This window comes from Pundamilia nyererei, unplaced genomic scaffold (genome assembly GCF_000239375.1).
Source record: "Pundamilia nyererei isolate P.nyererei 1_Seehausen unplaced genomic scaffold, PunNye1.0 scaffold00085, whole genome shotgun sequence".
NCBI lineage: Eukaryota > Metazoa > Chordata > Actinopteri > Cichliformes > Cichlidae > Pundamilia > Pundamilia nyererei.
Genome location: NW_005187486.1, coordinates 1,051,057 through 1,075,638, shown reverse-complemented (window position 1 = coordinate 1,075,638; position 24,582 = coordinate 1,051,057).

Sequence of the window (24,582 nt, the reverse complement as noted above, 5' to 3'; positions counted from 1 at the left end):
AACCATTTAAAAGAGGCACAATGCAAAAGCACTACATGCAATCCTACTTCCTCTATTTCAAACGATTAAATTCAATTAAAATAAAAGCATATGGCAAATGGTTCATAACACACCACAAAGTAGCAGTAAACAGGTAGGATTTTTTAAGGTGTTTTCCAATAGACTTAACTATCTTATCCTCAAATGATATTCAGAGCTCATAAATAAGGCCCAGACATCAAATAATGTGCACGGAGTACAAACATTATATCCAACCTATAGCAACTATAATAACACTAATACAATACATCTAGACATTGGCCTGTGGAGGATAATGGTATAAACTAATTGACATATATAAAGTACTGTGCAAAAGTGTTGAGCCACCTGTCATTTCTTCATATTTTGTTTCCAAGGAGGCAGACTTTGTTTTAATTATTAAAGTGCTCTTGAGTAAGTTCTCCAGGCTTTCTGAAGGCCTTTTGACGTTTTTCTTTGGACACTGGCTGCTTTTCACTCATTTTTAGTCCAGTCTGTGTACCTGACCATTTCCAGAGGAATGTTAGTTTGTCACGCCACTTAACACTGACCTATGAGTCATTTAAGCGTTTAAAAAAAGACTCAAGGGATGAATCAATGTTGTGACTACACATAACAGACACCTTTGCAAAGAATTCATTTAAAATTGTATATAGGCACTTAGGTACTAGCTGCCTATCACAAAACACATCTTTTGTTCCAATTTCTTGTATGAAGGAAATTTAATGCAAGAAAATATAAAGAAATAAAAGTTTGACAGACATAAAATAGTATTTATGTACCAACAAGGTGATTCTCAAAGAGCTATTACCAGAAACTTGTGATATCTCAGCCTGCTGTGCAGGGTGTCCTTAAAAATCTGAGAAAACTGGACAAGTGGAGGACAAAGGAAGAAGTGTCAGGAAGCAGTGCGGCATCATCTTGACAGAGAACAGAACAAAATGCGGCCAACATCCGTAGAAGAGCTTTGAATGTCCTAATGTTAAAATTTGTTTGATGGGCTGAAACATGTAAGTGTGAAAAATGTGCAAAAAACGAAGAAATCAGGAAGGGGGCAAATACTAAAACCACACGACTTCATCAAATATGCTAAACTTACTGTGCAGAAAAGATCAGCTGATTCTGAGGAGGTCAAGTAGAAACCTTTTGGAGATTTAAGCAATTTTATATGGAACCTGTTTAAATGTGTCTCACTGCAGTGTGACCTTCACAAACTCTTTTGAAGTTGCTGCCAATAACCTTTAAGAAATTTCTTCAAAGCCACAGCTGTGATCTTCAAAAAGGAAATAAGCACTCTCACAGTCATTTATTTCTACTTAACATTAGAGGAACGGTAAGTTATTGTGCAGTGGCTCCAGTTGAGGTGTATGTGGCCCACAAACTAAAATCGGTCCCTCGTACAAAGTTTGTCGAGGTGTCATCCTGAGTTTTCTCTCATGTAAAAGATTAAATGATAAACTAGAGTTTAGTCGAACACAAAAAGGGTGGACAGGCAGCTGTAATCAAAAAGTAAAACACTATATGTACATGTACTTAGACATGTACATGTCTAAGTAAAAGAACCAGAAAAGACCAAACAGTTCAGCATATAAGATTAAGTGTGAAGCACTAATACATTAAAAAGTGAGGAAAGTACAGTGGGATTTTTTTTTTGAAGGCATCAAATCATCTGAGGGCAGAGAAAGTGCATTGGAATTTTCATCTCATACAGTATATTCAAACTGGAAGCTGGCCAGTCCTCCACTGGTCGGACATACAGCAGTCTGAGGGTCAAGTGTCTTGCCCAAGGGCAGCTGGGCAGCAGTAGGTTGAGCCGAGGAGTATGTCCTCATTGACATGAAGAACAAAACGTTCCGGATAAACACTAGAAAGGCCAAGACGTGCGGCTGACTGACAGCAGCTTTGAATTTCACAAGTGAAATATTTAAACTTGCGGCTGTTTGGAGAAGCGTGGTTGACTCTCGCCGTGACCTCTCATTTCTAAAGTTACTACACAAAGAGATCGACTCGTATTTAACTTTAAAAAACACAAAAAGAAGCGTTTTTTTATCACACACTTGAATTTTTTAAATGAACATACTGCTAATTTTATGTTGTGTATTAAAGCAGGGAGCCTTTGTCCTGACCTTGTGGAATAATACAGAGTGAATGTGGAGCAGTAGGAAACATTTAGTTAAGAAAAAGAGAGAATAAAAGTGACTTTTAGAGTCAAAACCAATACCTCCACGAGCCTTTTTTTCTGACTCCAGTCACTCAAAGGTTGTACTGCAATATTTACATATGGTTTCGTACTGCTATTAACAGAATTCATTATATTTAGCTGTAATTATTACTAGTTTTATTTACTTTGTTGTACAGCTCTTTGTGACTAAATCTGTAAAAAAAAAAGTTCCATAAATAAACTTGTTCCATAAAAAATCTTCCTTTTTATAATGAAGATAATTGCTAATTATAATAGGAATTATACTAATTGTTAGCATGTTATAGTGCATTACAAATTTCTTATTTTTTATTAGGCAAACAATAAACCGAATTCAGGTTTTTAAACCCAAACTTGAGCCGGCACAATGGAATTCTCTGAACATCAGAAAAATAGTTAAGCATAAAATTCATCTACAAAAACGAATTTTTCAGTTCGGAAATTTAATCGAAATCACTCTAATTTGGCATTTTAGCCGACATGTTGGTCTTTTGGAGCCAAAAGTGATAATATTTTAACAGGTAGTGCGCTATGCTATTAGCTAACAGTAGCTTGCATTGTTAGCAAGCTAAATCCATAAACTGTAAAAACGCACAGTGCTGTAAAGATCAACTAACAACCCCAAAAACTGAAGTTTAGTCTTTTTCTACTCTCTGTTAAGATAATTAACTTCATATCAAGCCACATTAGTCATCAGATAATTCCAATGAAATGATCCAAAAGGCACCAACTGCGCAACCACGGTCAAGTGGTCCAGTTCAGTCACTTGAAACAGCAGACTGGCTAAAGACACCAGCCACCAGAAATTAACTAATAACACCTTAATATAATCTAAACTGGTATGTGTATATTTTTAAATTGTCATGTAGAAAGTTGTTATGAAGGGATTGCAAACCAATTTTCTGATGGCTATCCTCATTGTTAGCTAGTTAGCAAACAACTGTTTTGACATGCCCTTAAACGGGCCATTTGCGCTGGAATATATTCCAATATGACTGAATTAGAGCAATTCTATAAAGAAGAGTGCTTGTTAAAAGAAGAGGTAAACATGGTCCTATCCCAACATCACTGCCATTAAATTCAAAATGAGCTAATACTTTGCAGTTTTCTATTATTATTATTTTTTACATTTACATTGATTTTTTGTATTTTTCCAAATAAAAGGTCCTTTAAGGCAATACTATCAGTCACATGTGGTATGTATGAAAAAGTCAAATGTATCCAGATGTTTCCCTTTAAAATGCAAGCCTGAATACTTTTTCATTATTTTTTTTAATTTCTTTTCATTTTCATCCACTAGACAGGACCAACACAAAATGACAGATTGGATGCACAGTTCCTCCTCCTCATCATCCACTTCAGCAGCAGCATCCACAGTTTGCTGCTGCCTGCACACAACTCTGTATAAAGCAGATTAATCATACACAGTATACCATAAAGTGATGGACAGTCGGCCTTTTTTGTTGTCCGGTCTCTTTTCTTGTGCTGTCACTATTTCAGTGTCTCTGCATCTTCTTCTTCTTCACCGAGACAGATTCCTGCACACTTAATGTAGATTCTGTTTCCAAAAGCTTTTCTTGCACTCAATTTATATTCATTCAGTTAAATTAAGGGTTTGTTGGAGAGGAGTTAAGCATCAATACGACTTCAATCAACCGGCATGAATTTCAGGGCGCATCCAGGCAAGTTCTGCATCAAATCCCACTAATGTGCCTCCCAAACAGATTTTAGCGTTATTGAGTGAAGGGTTGTAATTAAAGGCAGGTTCACATCGATGAATGTGGGTTATTCAGCTCAAAAAGATAATTTCTGGTGATGCTTTACATAATCCTTAAAATATACAAGGAAGCCCTGCTCCTGAGGAGAAAAATATAAATTAATGGAAAAGCTAATGGACATGTTGATGGCATTTCGGTAAACCTAATAAGAATTGATTCGTGGTTGTGAGAACATTTTCATTCCTCAAACCTCAGCCCCTCCTCCTCGCTCTCCCGTGCTTTACATGTGTAATGAACCTGCCCGAGCATTGATCAAAAACAAAAATTGGGGGAGTAAATCTGCTTAAAAAGCCTGTCTCCCCCTCGTCTGCCTGGGCTTTGTCCTGGCAGCGGGCTGGCCAGCACTTATCGAGGTGCTATATGTCTCTTAAATTACTAAATTGCCTTCTGGCCCCAGCGCTTTTCTCCACCAGCGATGGTTTGCGGGCATTAGCCGAAAGTTTTTCCCGCAAATATTTAATCCCCGCTGTGACTGACAATGTTGTCAGACCTCTGGACGGGCTTTACGGCGTTATTACAAGCGCTCCTCCGTCCGTGGCACTTTGGATTATTCAAGATTATGTTGTAATCCTTTTAATCCTCATTGCATTAAGATTTCAGTCAAAATACTGCAACAGTAAAGTAGCACTCGGAAGCAATGAGGTCTTAAGCAGGCGTCATGATTGGGCGGCCGCCTTCGTTTCCTCCCTGTTTTTCTCTTTATTTAGTCTCCAGTGTCTCTGCATTGTCAATAAGCTGAGCAACAGATATTTGCTTTTCAGATGCCGCCATGATTTATTCGAGGCGGTGAAAGTCATCTCCAATCACCGCAGAGGAAAACACATATTTGCCAGCTCGCCGTGTCAAGGCAAGGCAAAGACAAACTGAGCACGGGGCGCGTTCACAAGCACTCAGAGTTTCCTCCCGCCTGCATCGGGGAACTTTTCTGATGGAATATTTGTCTCCGGCGGTGTGTCCTGCGGTTACTGTTCAACTATTTCTCCCCCAACTGATGCTCTCCCGCTGCTCCATACAGCCCTTATCTCTCCTCGCTTGACTTCCCGCCATGCCACAGAGCCTCCGGTAGCCTCCAGTAGCCTCCTGTCTGCGTCTGGAAGCTACATGAATAAAACAATGTCCAACTTTCAAACTATTCCTTCTCGTCTTTGTAAAAAAGAAAAAAATACAAAACTAATCCACATCGTGGAGATGCATAACTCTTTGATGCGATGCCAATCCACACGGAGGCGGCTGTGGAATGAGCTGAAGCCACTTTATTTACAAATCGCAATGAAAGCATTCGGTGTAAAAAAACAACAAATACCTAAAGGCAAGGCCCGATCGGGCGGCTCCAAGCCGAGTCGACCCATATCACCTCCAAGTTTATTGGTTAGTTTGAGAGTGAGCAAAGTTTCCAGAACCTCATAGCAGAACAAAGAACACGGTTGTTGCTCTTTGCCTTCGCTCACTTCTCTTTTGACCTCAATTTGACCCTAAAACAAAGTTGTCAGATCTCACTCAAACAGTTTTGCTTCAGTGTAAAATAAAAACTTTGCATATTCAATATACTGTCTGTTTCCAAGATGAAAATAAACATCATCAGCCTCAAATCAAATACACATATTTTGCTATTTATCCATCAAGATCAGGGGCACTACAATCAAATTAAAGAAGGTTCCAGTTATCATAAAGGTCCTAACAGTTGTCAAGTAAAAGAACAAAAAAAACTATTCAACTCAATTAAATATTTTACCTATTTTTATTGTTATTATTTATTATTAATAATAAAACAATAATATCTCATATCTTATTTTTTCGTTTCAAGTAAAATAAGTCTTGTCTTCAAAAATAAAAAGCTTTTCAGAAAACGTCTACATCTTCACACTGAATTTTAACATTCGCAAAATTACTCTTACTAAATGATTTGATTGGCTGAGCAGCTCCCCGTGGAATGAGTACAATAGTGAAAACTTCAGAAAGTGCAACACAAACTTTCACCAAGTAAAAGCCGTCCCTTACCGCTGCAACCAACGCGTTTCCAAAGTCACAACCTTTACTTTGAAAGCAACCAATTTTGGTTTTTGGTTTGCATCACTCTTGGTGAGTAGTTTGCAAGCGCTTGCAGACGAGTAGCCATCTTCCTTGCAAACTATCTGCAACTACAGCAATGTGCTCACAATCATAAACAGGTTTCCAGTACAGCACTGTGCAGTAAACCTATTTGCAACCAGTTTTGTGCTTGCAAACGTCAGCAACCATTTGCCAACTGATTGCAAAATACACATTTTGAATATCCAACAAAATGCATGTAACCAGACTTGCACCTCCTGATAAATGTAACTGCACGTCGGGTCGACATGAGGTTACGATGCAGGGTTAAGAGGAGGTTCCAGTTATATCATAAGCTACAACATAGATTTCCCACTGAAGCATAATTCAGGCCTAAGCTGAATGTGGTCACTTCTAATGTTGAAACTTTAAATGTCGGAGACCAGAAACTAATACATTTTGGACAAACATAGTGCCCCTCTTTCCTACTTTTGACTTAACTAGTCATGGTTCTGGAAAAGGGACTGCTCCTGAGCTAAATAGATAATGAAGGAAAAACATGGACTTTTTAACACAGACGATAGGAAAAATGTTCAAACTGCACATTAAACACACGTTTCTGCACAGGAAATACCTGCGGCTCCTTTACCCTGTGTCCACACTGTATTTCAGGCAGTTTGTAGTTTGGTCAATGATTATGATTTTCAATGATTTACTCCAGTAAATATATGCTAAACACAAACCATCAGTAATTTTATTGTTCAAAACAATTCTTGTAAATCTGGGGATTGATACAAAAAGTTCAAACAATCTAATTTTAAATATAGTATAAATATATAAAAAAGAAGTGAATTAAATAACTTCACAGAAATTCTTGTGAATCAAAAGTGGATGCGAAGTATAAATACACCCATTTCACTGCCTGAGATTCTTTTTAATCAAAAATCCACGTTTGCAGGATGCAGTTCACAGTAAAAGTCCATATCTCCGCTCTGCATTTCTAGCTCTCTGCAGCAAACAGCTCCTCACTTTCTTAATATGTTCTGCTTGTCATCTTTTCTTTTTTTTATCAGTGCTGACATGTTTTCACCGGTAGAGAAGAGCTCGAAGGCAGAAGGAAACGAGTGAGATCAGGTCTGAGGGAGATTTTTAACAGCATCATCCTTAATGTGATCACTGACCCTCCCCAAACACAAGAAGAAACCACGTCCGCCTCGCTCACAGTCGCTTCTTCTTTTTTTTCTTCCTCTTTCTTTTTCTGCCTGATCTGTGAGATACTTGACAATTTCGCTGCTTTGTTTCGGGGTGGGGAGAAGAAACGCTTCGAGGTGAAAGGAGAAGCGGGTACTTGTCGGTGCCGTGGCTCTCAACTTCAAACCCTATAAGATCTCTAACGCGCCTCAGAGTCAAACTTCAAACTGGCAGCAAGTCATTGAGAGGGAGACGAGCAAGATGATCCTGAGCAGAGCAGATCTCGTTCTTGGTGCTACAGGCCAGCCGTGTCTCTGCTTGTGAGTTCATGCTGGTACGTTTGCATTGACTTAAAAGATGGTAGAGAGGTCAGCTTGGTCGGGGGGTGGGGGTGGCAGCCTGCAGGGCAACAGAGGCGGCATGTAGAGGAAAAGCTGAACATCCTCATCTCCTCTATAGAAATCCTTTCTTTGTACCGATAATTTGATTTAGAGAAAAGAGATACCTAAAAACCTGACAATCTGACCTCCCACACCAGTGTAGTAAATGCTGGGGTGCAGCAGTGAAACTGACCACTATGTCTGACAGCTGCTCCTCTGTAGTGGAAGAAAAATCAATGCTGCTTCCAAGACACCTCATAACACACAAGTAGAAGATGTTGTTGACCTGCAGGAGCTCTGTTCAACCTTCAGTGAGGCAAGGAGAAAGAGAAGTAAAGCCTATCCCAGGCATACATTTAAACCACAACAACTTAGGAAACATCGCAATGTCGAAAAGTCTCAGGGGTGCCAAACTCACTTGAAGCTATTAGCAGTCATGGCAGATAGCTCCCCTTTTCCCGAGTCTGGTTCTGCCAGAGTTTTCTTCCAGTTAAAAATCAGTTTGTCCTTCCCACTGTTGCCATGTGCTTCCTCATAGGGTTCTGTCTGAGTGGTGGGGTTTTGTGGTGTTCTAGGGTCTTTACCATACAATATAAAGCACCTTGACGTCACTGTTGTTCTGATTTGGGGATATATATAGATACTATATAAGGGGGACATCATTTTTGAAGAAACATCACTTAGAGGTTAAGAAAAAGGGTCACAATTTTGCCATGTCTCGGCTTTGGCGTATTCAGTCATTACATGCACATTACTTTTAAAGATTTTAATGTGAAGTGGAGTAATTGATACAAACCTGTCCTGTGGGGTAAACTGATGACTGAGTGTTAAACACAATGAAAACTGTTTTGATCTTTAATTGAGTTTTTATGCTTTTTCCTCTCTGTGGTAAACTTTACTTTGGATATCTGATTAATTTTTTGTCACACTTTTTTATCTCTCTGGTGACTTTCATTGCCATCTTGTGTATTCAGCCAATCAGCATTCAACGGGCATGTCTGAATTCACTTAAATCTTTTAATCCTTCTCTCTGCCAATGTTGGACCATAAATCAAATTTAAAACCAAATGATCGTCTTTAAAAGTGCTTTGAGTGCTCAGGTAGAGTAGAAACATGGACCAGGACCAGTGCACCAGATTGTTCAGTCCAGCCCAGGTGAATTAGAGAAAGGGCAGGGCCTAATTGTGACCTTCAACAGAATCTGAAAATAAAGACCCAACTGCTGTGCACTCATGTCCATAACATCTGTATGTAGTTTATACAAGAAAATGAGCCTAAACAATCAATCCTAGATTTGTTTGAATAGATTTCTGTTCAAACCAAACTATAGTTCTGTTTTTCTGGTGCTTTTTTGAATTTTTTTGGTCTCTGATCAGTTTTGAGATCTATTTTTTTCCCTTAAAAGTCTGCATTAAACTTCCATGGCATGGAGACACCTCTCTGTGCGTAAAATGTATACTTTAGCAGCATTTATGCAGATCACTCCAACACTGCAGGGCTGAGGGATTTGAGCCACCCACACTGAAAGCGAACGGCACTGTGGGAACTCACGGGCACTTTGGCAGATGCCCTAAAGTTTGCTGAACTACCTCTTGTGTCTTGTGGCCTTTTGACTTTGCAAAACATGCAGAACATGAAGAGTGGGCTCCATGGCAGGATGTCTGATTGGTGAGCTCTGTGTGCGGTGTGCGTGTGTGGGGGGGTGAAAGTAGGTTACAGTTTGCTTTTAGGACATGTAGCTAACCCTCTGACCCCTGGCTTGGATCCTGCTCCCAGACCCCTTCAGCAGCAACAAACACACTTTTCCCTGACGGCCTCCAGGACTCGGATACCGGTGTCAAAGTGCACGGGCAGCCCGGAGAAGCTTTCACATAGTGGCAACACTCAAACAGCCGCCCGTCCGTCCCTCCACCTCCTCCTCTTCCTCCTCCTCCCAAACGCCACCCTACAGATGTGTTTTTCTCCAGCTTGTCCCCGAACTCAGTCCCCGTAACAACCGTCATCATCGTTGTTGTCATGTCGGTTATGTTGCAGCGAGTGCGGCTGTTGAGTCAGAGCTGCGGTGAATCCTCTGATGCTACTGACGTTTTTTTGCCTTTGGATGACCCGGATCATGTTGACAAAAACAACAGCGGCGGCTGCACCTCACAGACAAACAAGTTACCCTGAAAAACGTCCCCACAATCATGCTCGGGGCTCAAACTGACATGCAGACAACGATCGAGTGTGTTTGTCCCCCCATCTGTCCAACTGTGTACCACGAACGCTTGGGGTTGAAGTACGTTTATCCTTCGGTTTATGATGGGTCATGTTTTAGCTCAGCAGGTCTTTTTGTACAAATGGTGAAAGCTTTCTCTCAGATACACTACGAAAGACCAGTTTTGTCTTTAATTTTGTCCTTTAATTTTATTATTTGTGCAAATATGATCCAAATAGACCCAAATCTGGGGCAAATCTGCTAATATCTGACGACTAAGAAGCAACGTCCAATGCTTTGGGGCCTCTGATGTAGCCAATGAGAACAGATATCCAGGCCAAGACTTATTTTCTGTATTTGTAAGTGATGATGACGTGTTTTATGGGCAGAGCTGGTTACATAAGATGACAGTTTCTCATTGGAAAAACCCAGCGTCTATGCAAAAGAAACCGAAAAATGCATGAATCTCTTAATTTTTGCACTTTACAGTCACATCCAGAACAATTAGTCAGTAATAAAAGATTTCCTGATTGATTTTTGTGTCCGAAAAACAAAAAGGTAAGAGGTGAGGATTTAAAATTCAGCTTTATAGTAGTTGAACTGACTCTGCCTTCAATAAAAGAACAGAGTCAAAGAACATAATGAGGAAGTGTCTATGGATTCACGAAACCCACACTAACATCATCACCTCAACACTCAGTTTGTGTTCAGTTACAGCACAAAATAAATGTCATGTCACTGATACTGATAATGATACCTCAGTCCTGCAATAAATCCAGTGGACCCAGTTTGTTGTCAGGAGACATACACCCTCTCTACTTTTATGATTAAGCTTAAAACTATTCATCCATCCATCCTGGCCACATCCTCTCAGCTAGCTGAGAGACGTAATCTTTCTGGCATGTTCTGGGTCTCCTCCCAGCTGAATGAAACACCTCACCCAGGAGGCTACTTGGTCAGATGTTTGAGTCACCTCAACCGGCTCCATTTCAATGTGGAGGAGTCTTCAGTCACTACACACAACACAGCTGTTTGATCAAGCTTGTAGTTAGTGCTGGATCAGGTGACCCAGGCAACCAATCGGCTGAGACTGCTGGTAGACTACCCATGATGCACTGAGCATTTCTTCTCTACTCCCTTCTTTTACATCCCATGCATTTATATGACAGTACTGCATGTCTTTAACTCTTTTTTTCCTCTTCTCTATGTTCTCATCCCCCTTTTAACAACATTCTTCCTGTTAAAAGGTGGTTCTTCCTTCCCACAGTCACCAAGTGCTGCACATAGCAGATCGTATTGGTTAGCCTGTGACTCTCTTCAACACTGTTTCTTCTGTCCTGTCTCCTTCTTCCACCCCATCCACTGGTAATGGGAGATAGCTGCCTCTCCCTGCTGGGTTCTGACAGAGATTTCTTCCTGTAAAAAGAGAGTTCTTCCTTCCCACTGTCATGAAGCATTTGTTCATAGGGAGTCATCTGTTTTGAGGGGTTTCTCTCTATTATTGTAGGGTATTTACCTTAAAATATAACACTTAATGACTCCTTGAAGTTGATTTAATTACATCAGGAGACAAAATCTGCCAGTAAAATCAAATTATTTCAGTTCATGTCCAAAGCATTTTAAGACAATTCTAGAAATGTCTTGAAAACAGTTTGGGTTTCTTTGTTCAGTGTCCTGTATAATTCAATAATATTGAGCTACCTACTTTTTTCAGGTTTTTGTGATTCAAATGGTAATAGTGTGATAATCTGTGAAATCTTGTGACTTTTTGCATTAGTTTTACTGAAATGTTGCAAAAACACTGCAGATGCGCCCTGCCTGCCTCCCACAGGGTAATGCTGTGGGAGTGTAAATCATTATCAGTGAGGACCAGTAATCCTGTGTTCTGGAGAAAAGTCAGGCAAACCTGACTTTTGTGGGAGAAAAAAGTAACAATTTTCACACATTTGTCAATGAAAATGTTTATTTTTTGTCCCGTGATTGCCAGGACTCGACATATTATGATATCTCGAGGTTAGGGGGTTTATCAGCATGCCTGAGAACTTCCAGTGAAACAAGACACAGGTCTTTTTTTTGTTTTTTTTTTCTAAAAAGCTCGTTGTCCGCAGAATTTTCCAGGGAACGCTTGCATAAAATGAGCGAGATGTTCCCGTCAGCGCACTTGTGTTCCTTTTCTAGTTTATACGAGTCGCAGTACACACATGCCATAACACAGAAATATTTTGTCAATAGGCATATACAAAGCACTCTCTGGGCCACAGGAGAGCCATGAGAGAGCGTCCAATGTTTTTAAGAGGTCGATTCACTGTTAAAAACAATGGGCAGTAAAAAAAATCCCCTCGCCGGAGGAAAATAGCCACTTTCACCGCAGCTCCCAGGATGAGTGTTTACACATGCTCAGCTGGATCTGTCGGACCCCACCTCGCCGCCGACCTGCGCCGCCGTACAAATAAACAGGAAGGCCGCAGGCACTTGGACGAAGGCCACACTCATAATTCACCAAAAGCAGTGTATTTTACACAGGGCCAGGGCGCTTTGGTGTGGCTCCAGCAAAAGGAATAAACTGTTAATCCATAAAAAGGCTCGGCGGTTACGCGATACAGCACTTAGGTGCCATCTGAAAGCTCCATATCCTTTTTAGCACTGGCCCTCTGCGAGCTGATTTGGATGGAAGTTAAAAGAGAACATTTAACAATGGGGATCGTATAACATGGATGTTAGGGCTGTTTGTTCGAAGCATATTCATGTGAGAGAGGAATACTGAAGTTGGGCATTTTATTGGAGGGTAAAGAACACGCTCCAAAATAAAAATGTCCAAAAACAGCTGGCAGCTCAGTCAAGTTCTCTCCACAAAATTACCATCCACTGCTCACTGTTACCACACGAAATGTAGCTCAACCTTGAAATACGACACCTTTTGGAAGTCGCTCTGATTGACACACAGTGTTTATCTCGTTAGCGTGGAGACAATACCAGGAAATTGCTGCTAAAGCTGCCATTTTCAGATGCTTCAAGCTGTCTCGCAGAAGCCGAACTCCTGCCTTACAAAAGAGGAAAAAAGAAAAAAAAAGCAGTCCAGATCTTCTCTGCAACACTTAAACGCTCAGATGAACATGAAAAGCAATCTTCAAAAGCTATCTTTATCCCCTCCCGTGCAGCTTGAAGTGCTGAAATTAAAGTTGCATATGGATGCCATCGAGACGCGAGCCACTCGGGGAGATTAACGACAACGCGAGGCATCTGTGCATTCCTAAACCATGTGTGTCCTGCTCGTATCCACGCGCAGCTGACAGGGCCGACACATCCACACAGATCAGGCCACGATAATCTGAAATTGCCTCTTTTCAAAGATCTCTAAATCCTGCCTGGGATACAGTGCGGTGTCACGGCCACAGCATCACGTGGACAGTGATGCTGGAAGCTCTGAACTGCAACGCCAGTCAGCATCAAAACCAATTCATACTGTTAAAGACTCTCAATGTTAACAAGATGTTTCTTAAGCAGATTAAAAGCTGTAAAATGATCAATATCGGACTTGTAGAAGTTTAACTTTGTATTAGAAAGCAGCCTACGAGGGGACTGTTGACACTGTTTCATGCACAAAAGAGTTTTTTAATGATATTTGTTGATAAGTTTAAAATCTCCATCCCCTTCAGTGCCAGCATCATCCAGGTAGCCTGGGTATGACCTTGATCAGGCCCAGGACTCATCCTAGTTCTTATCTCTGCAGGACCTGGATGAGTGTGCAACTCAACAATTAATACAATCAGCATTCATTTTGTATGCAGCTTTAAGGCTTCCATATAGTCTTATTTATATAAGTGGTCAGATATGAATAGGCTTTATCAGCAAGCAACTGTATAAACTCCATCTTTAGTCTTTATGGATGGATTTCACCTTGATGATAACTGTACAGTAAGTATACATTTTTGTGTTACAGGCGCTGCTACTTTAAACAATCTCGTCTTCAGTACCTGGAGTCTTTTTGGACAATATCTGCAGGTCAGTTACCACAGGGAGGATGACAGACAGATGTTTGCAGCATCTGCTGTGATGAGGATGTTGCACCAGTCTGCTGTGGTAAAGAGAGTGTGGCTGAGTGTGAAAGTAAAGCTGTGGATTTACTGGCACCCTCAGCTACGGCCAAGAGATTGCAGACACAAGCAGCAGAAACAAGCTTCCTCTGATGGGTGTATGGAGTCTCACTCAGAGATAGGGTGACGAGCTCAGAGTCCAGGATGTGCCTTCGATGCCTTCTGGACAGAGATGGGCAGTAACGCGTTACTTGTAACGTGTTACTGTAATCTGATTACTTTTTCAAGTAACGAGTAAAGTAAGGGATTACTATTGCAAAAACGGTAATTAGATTACCGTTACTTTCCCGTAGGAACGCTGCGTTACTGCGTTCGTGATTTTTGTTAGAGAATGTCTCTGTGTGCAGATCAACAATGGATCATATATCGATTGTGGGAGAGAGTATGTGCATGCAGCGTTTAAAGCGTGGAAGTGCTGACCTTACTTTGAGTTTGATTCCATAAAAAGTGACAAAAACATTAGTGTCCGTTATGCGTGGGAAGAAAACTTCTTTTTACAGCGAAAAAAAACCCTAAACTTCCGAGCAAGCACCGAGTGCGCTACGACGTAATGGGAAACTCACAGAAAAACTCACGGATTCTTCCACTGACCGCTGCGGCACACCTGCACCAGGGTAAACCTCCGCCTACCCAACTCCTGCTTTACAGGTGAAAATAGAGCAACAGGACCGCTAGTCTTTGATGTTATTTATTTTCTGCTGTGTTTTACTTGCATCTATTTGAAAGACTGAGTGTAAACACAAAAAAAATATATAATTTATGTGCTGGAATGTGTAGAAAATAGGTTTAAAAATTAAACAAATTTCTTCCAGTCAGAGAATGTTGCATATAATAAAATTTTTGCTTGATGCATAAAGTTAAAAGATTAAAACTGATAAAGCAAGTTAAAAAAAGAGACTTTTCCATTTGATTACGTTTTATATGATGGATTATGCAGAAAAAGTAGAATTGGGCTGAAAGATCTATCACTTTATCACCTATTCAGGTTGTAAATAGTGTTTTTAAAAAGTAACTAAGTAACTAAGTAATTAATTACTTTTGAAAATAAGTAATCAGTAAAGTAACGGGGTTACTTTTTTGGGGAAGTAATCAGTAATTAGTTACTGATTACTTTTTTCAAGTAACTTGACCAACACTGCTTCTGGATGCCTGCTTGGCGAGTTGTTTCTGTCATGTCCAACTGGGATAACATGCTATGGAGCACATGCTATGTCTCTCAGTTGCTCTCAGCTGCCTTTGGACAGGCAATGGGGTGAATAGTGTCACCCCCAGAATCTACAACTGTAGAAGGAGATCTGGGCCTCTCTGCCCCTGCAACTCAGACCAAAACAGCTACTCTTAGTTGATAACTTAACATGTTACCCACTCATGCAATTATTTAAAAAAAACAACAACACAAAAGTAGCAAAATGCTAACCTTAAAGCTTCAATATAAGTGATCAAAACAAGATGTATTTGGTGACTAAGTCCATCTTTTATGATGTCTATGAGTAACACGACTCAGACAAATGGATTCTGGGGGTCATAAAGACGAGATTTTCCTAACCCAAACCAAGGCATGAGAAGATGTGACAAAAAGTTATTTAGTTTTAAGTATTTTGGCACAAATAATTTTTAAAAGTGATTTGTTTTCTGCAGAATCATCTCTTAAAGACATTCAAGATACCAAAATACCCTAAAAGCGTGTCTACAGATATATTATGATATTAGATATATATCAAGATTGGCTGTTTGCTGGTGTATTGGCATGATAAATTAAAATTTAAAAAGCAAAACACAGATGGGAGAAACACTCTTCAATCATGTCATGAGTGTTGATATTGGATAGTTTGTCCTCCAGAGGGCACTCTGCAACTTCTCTGCTGCCAACGCATGTTAGGAAGACAAAAACCAGCCAATCCGCTCACAGTTGGGCCGCACATAAACAAGTAATCCACAATTTGTTGGGGCACTACAATAAAATGTATTCTAGCGTAGGCCATCTTACAAAACATTACACACAACTAAAGTCTGTTTTGTTTATATAAGATCGGCCAATGTATCTGTTTTATAACAGATTTATAACAAATATCGACATCGGTATCAGTCTTACAAATCCTACACTGGTAGGACCTATTAATAATATAAAAAGAAGTGCTTACAAACTTAACTAAATGATACCAAATGCTGTGATTCCCACAGCTGAAGGTGCATTCTGGGTTATATTAGGCCATCAGGACACACCGGCTGGTCACAGGAAATATTTCACAATTAAATATACAGCAGGGCTTACAAAATACACCTCTTTTGCAGTATAAACAGGGTTTTTGTCTAAATTGTGTACACAGCCGCAATAGTTCAGCTGGAGAGCCTCAGGTCTTAGCTCACTAATATGGCAAACAGCATCGATGCGGATATCACTCACAAGACCCCAAAGTAAATACAACCCGACCATTCGTCCAAGGTAACAATTGAGGTTGTGTACGATATGATGGAATGCACAAAACCCCCCATTAAAGGCTAGTTCAAATATTTATATTTCTTTTTGGTATAAATATAACAGAAAGTTTCACAGTTCTGGCATTGTTTGGAAGGCCAAGGAGCCCGCTCGTGTTATAAATGAGAGCTCGGTGACAGGTGGCGATGCAAAAATGAAGAGCGTCGGGGCCTGAAGGTAAACAGAGAGCTGTAACAATACGGGGCTGATGTGTTTGGAAGTGGAGCAGCGGACCACAGCGGCACTGCTGCATATTTCACGAGATTGAGTCAGAGTTTTATTGCCTCGGTCAGGCCGTGAAGGAGAAGTCCACACACCGAGGGAACGGCTCGAGTATCCTGGATGGATTTCACCGTTTCAACAAGTTTCCTTTTTTCTCCTCCACGTCCGCAGATTTAAACATTTCCAGCGGGATGAATGTGTGTGTGGGATCCCGCCGAATGCACGCACACCGTCTCCGACTCTGCAACTCGATCACCCTCCTCTTGCCTTGATGTGTGGCTCATGCCGTTCAGACCCAAACAAACTTCTCACCCTCACAGACACCAGTGCGCAGATGGATTTCCTTCAGTAGGTTCAAGCAGTCATTACGCAGCGCACACATCTGAACCCAAACCCATGTCACAGCCCTGTATGACTTTAACTTACTCAAATCTTAAACTCTGAAATGGGTGTTGCTTTTTGTGCATTTGTCTTGTTAGCAGTAAAGCTCTAAAGCCAGATGATAAATATGGATATGGTCCTTCAGCTGCTAAATTTTCAGTTCTTCTGTCATCTGAAGAAAGACACACAAAGAATAATATCTCAACAGAAAATGTTTTTTGTCACTGTTCAAGCTGGATCCTCAAAAATTCAGCTTCTCTAGATGTCCAGAAAGAAATGACTAGTTTTTAGATAGAAGTGATGATGAATTTGTGTCACCCTTTTTTTTAGTAGTAGGTGAGTATTTGCAGACAAACATGAGAAACAACAGGCAACCAGTTGGAGCTTTTTGGTGCAGCACCTTCTTTCCAACCGATTTCACCCAGCAAGAGCTGGAAACTTCCAGGAACCACTGCCAGCCAGTCAGTCCCTCGAGATTTCATCTGTGTGCTTTTCGTTCACAGAAGCGCTGACTGTTGAATGACTAACTTGATGGCGTCGTGAGATTAGTTACATGAATTAGCCAGTAAAATAAATAGCCGGGTAGAACATTGGTGCATCAGTTTCATCACAGCAAGAAGATTCTGGGGTTGAACCTGTCCAGAGAACTGCTCCACAAGTTAAATTGCGATTCATTAGACTCGTCACATCAAGGTGTTAATGTGACAGTAAATCGGGCATGCCCCACCTCTCACCTAATGTCTGTGATATACACCCACAGACTTTATCAGCATGCCTGAATGGGAGAGCCAAGGGTAAAGCACCCTTCATTTATCAAATAATTGAAATGTTTGTGAATAAATTAGCACCAAATGAAAGTCTGACGCAAAGGACTAAAACAGTAATCCCTTTACCTGCACAGGCCGTACAGCTACAGCAGTCCACATCTAACTGTATAATTATTAAGGAAGACGCTGTGAAAAAGATTTTAGATTAGAATTTTAACATACTTGTATTCAACGTGAAACCTCTATAAGTCATACAGTGGTTGAATTTCTGTAGAAAAAGATCATTTCCTGATCAGAAAATCGTTGCTACTTCTTTTTTACCCTCTGCTTGTCCGGTTTCCTCAGATTCTTTTAAGGACACACTGCACACCATCCTGAGATATTCAAAGTTCTCAGCTAACAGCTCTTAGTTGATGAAAAAATACTTTTTTATGTCTGTCAAACTTCTGTCTTTGGCTTTATTTTTGTAGATTTAACTAAAGAATTGGGAACAAATTGGTTCTTTGCTAAGTTTTCTGCTATATGTAGAGACAGCACCTGTTCATCCCTTGAGTTGGGAGTCTTTTGTTATGCTTGAATCATTCACAGGTCAGTGTTAAATGGCCCAACAAACGCAATAAGCATTCCCCTGAATGAAAATGACTGAAAAAGCAGTTGATGTCCAAAGAAAAACTCCTGATGACCTTCAGAAAGCCTGGAGAACTATTGCTCAACACCACTTGGAAGAAAAATTCAAAGAAATGAATGCCATACATCTGCAGGTGAAAGCTCCAAATTTTTCCCTCATTCCCCACGTTTCTATATTCATGATAAGGATATTTGGACCTTTAAGGCCACGTTTAACCCTAACCCTAACAAGCTCAGGCCGAGGGGTGACATCCTGACAAGTGCTTTCATGGTGCCTGGTCCCCATAACGAACCAGAGCGTAAAAATGTGACTTAAAAAGCCTGCATCTTGCTGGCCGACCCCTCACGACAGCGGCGATCAGTAGGTGGGGGAAGGTTTGATAATTGCTCAGCGCTTCATTAAAGGCACAAGGGTGCCGCCCCCTCCCCTTTTTCTTGTAGCGACGGGGCCACATCACAGGCGAGATTTTTAAAACACACACACACAGATGATAAAACTTCTTTCCTTCTCTGGTAGCAATGGTAAACATGTTCTGATTGGCTTTAGAAGATGAGCGAGGTATCAAAGCCGGGTAATTTGCCCAGTTGGAAAATCTGTCAGCGCTTAGAAAACCTTAAGGAGGAGGACACTGTCGACTTAAATACGACATGACACGTCCAAAAGCCATGACCAGCCATCTCCATCTTGCAGAATAGCACATGTTCCCCATATAAATTGGCTTTTTGTGGCTCGAACACGGCAGCAGAACCAGTGTAATTAGCCCCAGTTTTCCTTGAATTGTCAGAAATTAGATTTCACTTGCTAAAAATATGTATATATATATATATATTAGAAAAACCTCTTAATTTTGCTCGCTGCTAGTGAAATGAGGTTCATTAAGGTTTGATGTGACTGGATAATTACTCTTCAAAATATAAGCAGCACTGGTAAACATGACTTATCATGGGAGGCGGAGGAGAGAGGAGGGGGGAAATCCAGGAGCAGCAGCAGCAGGACCTCATTTGTAATGCAAAACTTTAATACTCTCAGCTGAAGAGGCTTGACAAGCTGAGGTGTAATGTCAGCTATCGATTAATCGGCGGTCGGGTGTCTCTGTGTCAGGCCCCATTGACATTCTCTCATCTTACGATGGAGGGAACTTGTTATATCTGTTTACGGCTCTGTGGATGTGCCAGGAATTCCTCGTCTCGGTCTTCTTCTGCTGCCCTTTTTCTGGGAAGGAATCGCAACGGATCTTTCAGGGTGTTAGCCGCGGCTCGGGCTGTTGACTGTAAGTGTCGAAGCAACCGATCACCCTCCTCCCGCCTGAGACATATTCAGTTTAATAATCACGCGTGCAAACAAATCGGCTTAGTGTCACCTTGATAAACCTGAAAGCTGTAGTGAGTTTGGGTTTCTATGCAGGTGCGGGCCTGCGTTAACAGCCTAATGTGGAAAAATGACATATACTCACAGGTTTAGCCAAGAAATCAATTCACTGCAGCGTAAAAAGGCGGTTTGTATGGGAGCCTGGAAGTGCCAAGACAGTTCTAGAAGTTGAGAGAAAAAAATTTTATATTTTAAACTTAATCTGAACCCGTGAACCACTCCACGGCAGTAGGTCTTGGAAATGAAAATATGGCATATATTAATAAAATTATTTTCTGAAAACTCCAGAATTTTGTTCATTTCTCATTAGACCATCGGTTGATTTATTGATTGAGTGTCACAGTTGCTCAATTCAGTTTGGAAGTTTAATAAAAAATTTATTTTACTAAAATTTTCATCTGGAATTGTATTCCACGTGTTTTATTTTGCATTATTGTGTAACTCGCCTATATACCATTCACTAATTATCACTTGTTGTCTTTTGCAGTGTGCAAGTTTTTGTTATTGTGTGTGCCAATACTAGACTTTACAGGATGGGTCAAATTTTCTATAGTTTAACCAGACAATAGTCAAATTTTTAATATACTAGAGCTCCTAATTTATTTTCACGATTAAAAAAAAAGCAGTGAAAATGTCAGATTTGATTGTTAATTAGTTTGTGAGATCGTCATATCATGTCACCTCAGATATTAATGTCCGAAAAAAACAAACAAACAAAACAAACAAATGTTTACCCATTATTTATTTAAAGAGAAAAAAAAAGAAAATTAATTGATATATGAAGCTGAAATTTCATATGCATGCATTGAATTTTATGCAGATTTTACGCAAATTGGAGACTGTCGAGCAGAAAATGTTCTACAAATTTGCTGGTTTCATTTTGGACTGACCCTGCATCAACCACATGGTAATATTTCCTTCCTGGCTACCTTGAATAGTTTTGAGGCCTAAAACTTTAAAATAAATAGTGTAGAATGTTTTCAGTTTTTTATAATCATATAATTCTTCACTTTTTACCTTTCATTCCCAGAGGAGGACCTTAATTCCTCTTTAAAAAAATGAATTCTTTGGACGCAGACCTACCACCTTTCATTCCTCTGCTTGTTCCCTACATCCCCGCCTCACTCTCCCCCAAACGCTGACCTACAGTTTATCACATCAAGTATCACACCTCCAAAATTCGCTCTTCATGCATGCATGCACGCCTGCACACGGTGCATATGTATTTTCTCAAAACAAACTCCCGAACACCCGGAGCGAGCATGTGTTGTTAGGTTAGGTGACAAGTCACCGCCTCCGCCCTCTCTGTACGAAAATAAAAACACACAGAGAGGTGGTGGGAGCATGTACACCCCCTCGGTCCATCGCTCTCAGCAGGGGTTATTGATTGTGACGTGCGCTCGCAGTGCACCTTCGCAGTCGCCTGTCAGCCAGATGCATGCTGGCAGGTCCGGTCCCCCCCACCTCCTCTTGACAGCTCCCGCGTGGCAGGGAGGTTGTAAGGGTGGCAGTGCTGCTGGAGGAGGGAGCTGTTTGTCAGGAGAAAGACAGCTGGCGGGGCCCCGGACCTTGATTTCTCCCCTCCATACTGTCGCTGCAGAAGGTGAACCTCGACCCTGCTCAACCCCGGTCTCGTTCCCATCGTCCTGGTTGCTACAAGGTGAGCGTGGCTGCCTCGATGGCTTACCCTCCATTTGAGAATCCTCAGGTCTGTCAGAGTGGCTCTTTTCTGGGTTTTCACCACTCAAAAGCCCCTCAGGCGGCATTTTCCACAATAAATCCTCCCCTACCCTGTGACAACCAAACCAACCCCCCCCCCATCCACCCACCCAACCATCCACCTGCGCAGCTTGTTTAACGCCAGCGTCTCCAGAAGGTGCATCCTGCAAGCGCCCGGCGGCTGAGGCAGGTAATGAGTTAGCTTGGGGGAGGCCGACATGACTGCACGCGTGTGAGAGTGTGAAATTACCTGACACAGCTTTCATCAGCGTAAGGTGTTTTACCCCCACTCCTCCCCATCCGTGTGCTCACAGCCGTGGGATTTATACACACAGATACAGAGAGACAGAGGAGGGGGGAACGTAACATATGCCGTTTGGTGAACACTTTAATCCAAAGCGTCTAATGACACTGTGAGTTTATGGAGAGGCCTTGCTGGCAGCTTGAAAAAGGCCTCAGCGGTAAAATGAACAGATACCACGATTTCTGTTTGTTTGCACGTGTGGCTTTCTAAATATAGAGTCCAAGAAAAGAAATAAAGGAGTTTTTTTGTATCCTCAGCAGCAGAAACTACCTCAGTACAAAGTATGCATCACAGGGTGTAAATCAATGCCAAACATAGGGTCAGCTCCTTTAAATGTAGGTATTTATTATTATATCATAGATCACACATGGGCAAAACAGGGCCCAGAGGCCAGGACCAGTTTATTAAATGTGTGATCGCATCATGCTAAATATATATAATAAATAACAGAGCAAGCATCAGTGGAGAGACTTGAGGACTTTTCTTAGTAAAGTCCACTTCTGGATATCTTAAGCCAGTTTCTTTGTTTATCCGGTGTTTTGAGGATTTTAAACTCAGTATTTTTGAGCTTCTTGGACTTAAAGTTCTACCCAGACATCTTCTCACCTAATTAAGGCTGCCAGGGCTGGTCTGGAGGCTATCCCAGCTGCCATAAGGCAGGAGGTGGAATACACCTGGACAGGTCTCCAGTCTTAAACTAACCCCACGAACTTAGGACTGTGAGATGAAGCTCGAGTATCCACGCAAGCTCAGGGAGGACAGAAACCTGTAAAAGACTCACCCACTTTACAGTTGTGATAAAGGGGGAACTAACACAGGCTGTAAACATGTTTATTTTTCCTGTAAAGTTGGACAAATTTAACATGGGAGTCTATGGCGTTGGCTCACTTTTGGAGACATTAGAAGTCCAATTTCTTCAGTTTTCACCCACTTGAAAAAGATAATCTCTGTCCTGTTATCTAAATTTGAAATGAAGTGTTCACATGGCTTACACTGACCTAATCTGCACATTTCACTAAATGTTGTCATTTCTTGCTGATCCTTTCCCGAGCAACACTGCATAGTGTTAAACAGCGTTCTCAGATAGGTGGCCCGAGAGTTATAACCAGCATGTGTTGGGACAAGCCTGAAATACTAAATGGATCATAAGTAATAATCACCCCGGGGTTGTAGACAATAACCCCCACCCCCTCTCCTCTCAGTATCTCCATCCATTCATCTTGGAAAAGGAAATTACTAAATCCAATACAGTTCGATAAAAATCTGGCCTGTCTGGATCGGCTGGTGGAGGATAATGCAGCCTGATAAAGGCGCTCGTTTCCGGCCGCGCACCATCCGTCATCCGGGGGTCGCTCCCCTGGTCAACTTGTCGGCCGCTCCAGTAGATGACTGCAGTGACTGCGGAGGCTCGGCCAACTCGTGGCCTCTGCGACCTTGAGGTTGCAAAGTTTGGATTGTTTTATAAGCTGCATGCTGAGCTGGACTAACTGTTGGAAGTACAAGTAAAATAGAAGTGCCAGAAACACACAAACAGCCAGGATACTGCAGAAATTATAAAGCTGGAAAATTCATATCCTAGTGATAGGTAGTGATCCTAATGTTGAAGGAGCAATAGCCTAGTTTACAGTTCTGTTCTCTGGAGAAGAATCTCACTTATCTACCTTAAGGTTTCATACAGCACACATTCACACATTTCTTCTACAAGCCTTTAAAGGTATATGTTTCAAGTTGTATGTTCCCTTTTTGCCCACTGTTTTAGAATTTTTATTTATATCCTCCATTTCCGGGAAGTCTTTCCTTCTATAAAGCACTTGATTTCTTATGTGGAAAATTGCAGTACAGCTTACTTTCTGCTTTAAGTTGAAGCATCAAAACTCAAAGTCCAAAACCAGGGGCTAACCTTCAGAGCTGAAAGCTGATGCTAAAATCCACAGCACCAAAACCTGCAAATCCTACAACTCTCATGGCCACTTGAACCCGCCTCTAAACACGAGTCAACTTAAAGTGTCCAAATTTACATGCATGACTTCTCTACAGTTGGGTTCCCCCTTCATAACAACTGTACATATTCACCTGGAAATTCTCCAAGTCATTTAACACTCCAAACAACTGCAGTCCAGCTTGGGCCAACTTCAATGACTTACAAACTGATAGGGCAAGGTTTGCAAATAATTGCCACCTAAGTTATAAACACAGATGTCAGGCGTTGTGTGGAGGTGAGGAAGAAAGAACCCAAACACAGGACTCGCAGGTAGGTGAACACTGGTGAAGATTTATTATAATGAGTGGATGAACAGAACAGAGGTAGGAAATGGCTGGCTGAACGCAGGCGGAAACGACAATATAACATCAATGACACGACAAGGGCTGAAGGGAAGAGAGGGCTTAAATACATAGACTGATGAGGATGATAATGAGAGACCGGTGAGTACAGAGCTGAACATAACAGTACCCCCCTTCAAAGGCCGGCACCCGACGGCCAAAAGAAAGAAAAACCAGAACAGGGCGGGCGGAGGGGGCCCAGGACGGAGGGACGGAGACCAAAACAAAGACCGTTCCGGCGGGCGGCTCAGTGGCCGGTGGCCACTGAGCAGGTCCGGCGGGTGGCCGCGAGGAAGACTGCAGCGGCCACTGAGCAGGTGTTAAGGTTCAAAAATTGAGGAAGGAGAGTACAAACCACCATGGTCCAGAAGATCTTGGTCAAACAATGATTTTAATGAATACACGCGTGGGAAGACAACTCTGTACGCAGACAGCAAGTGATCTTCGACTTAATCAAAGCATACACAGATTTTTATAGCGTCAGGGCTTAAATTTACTGACGCCCCTTC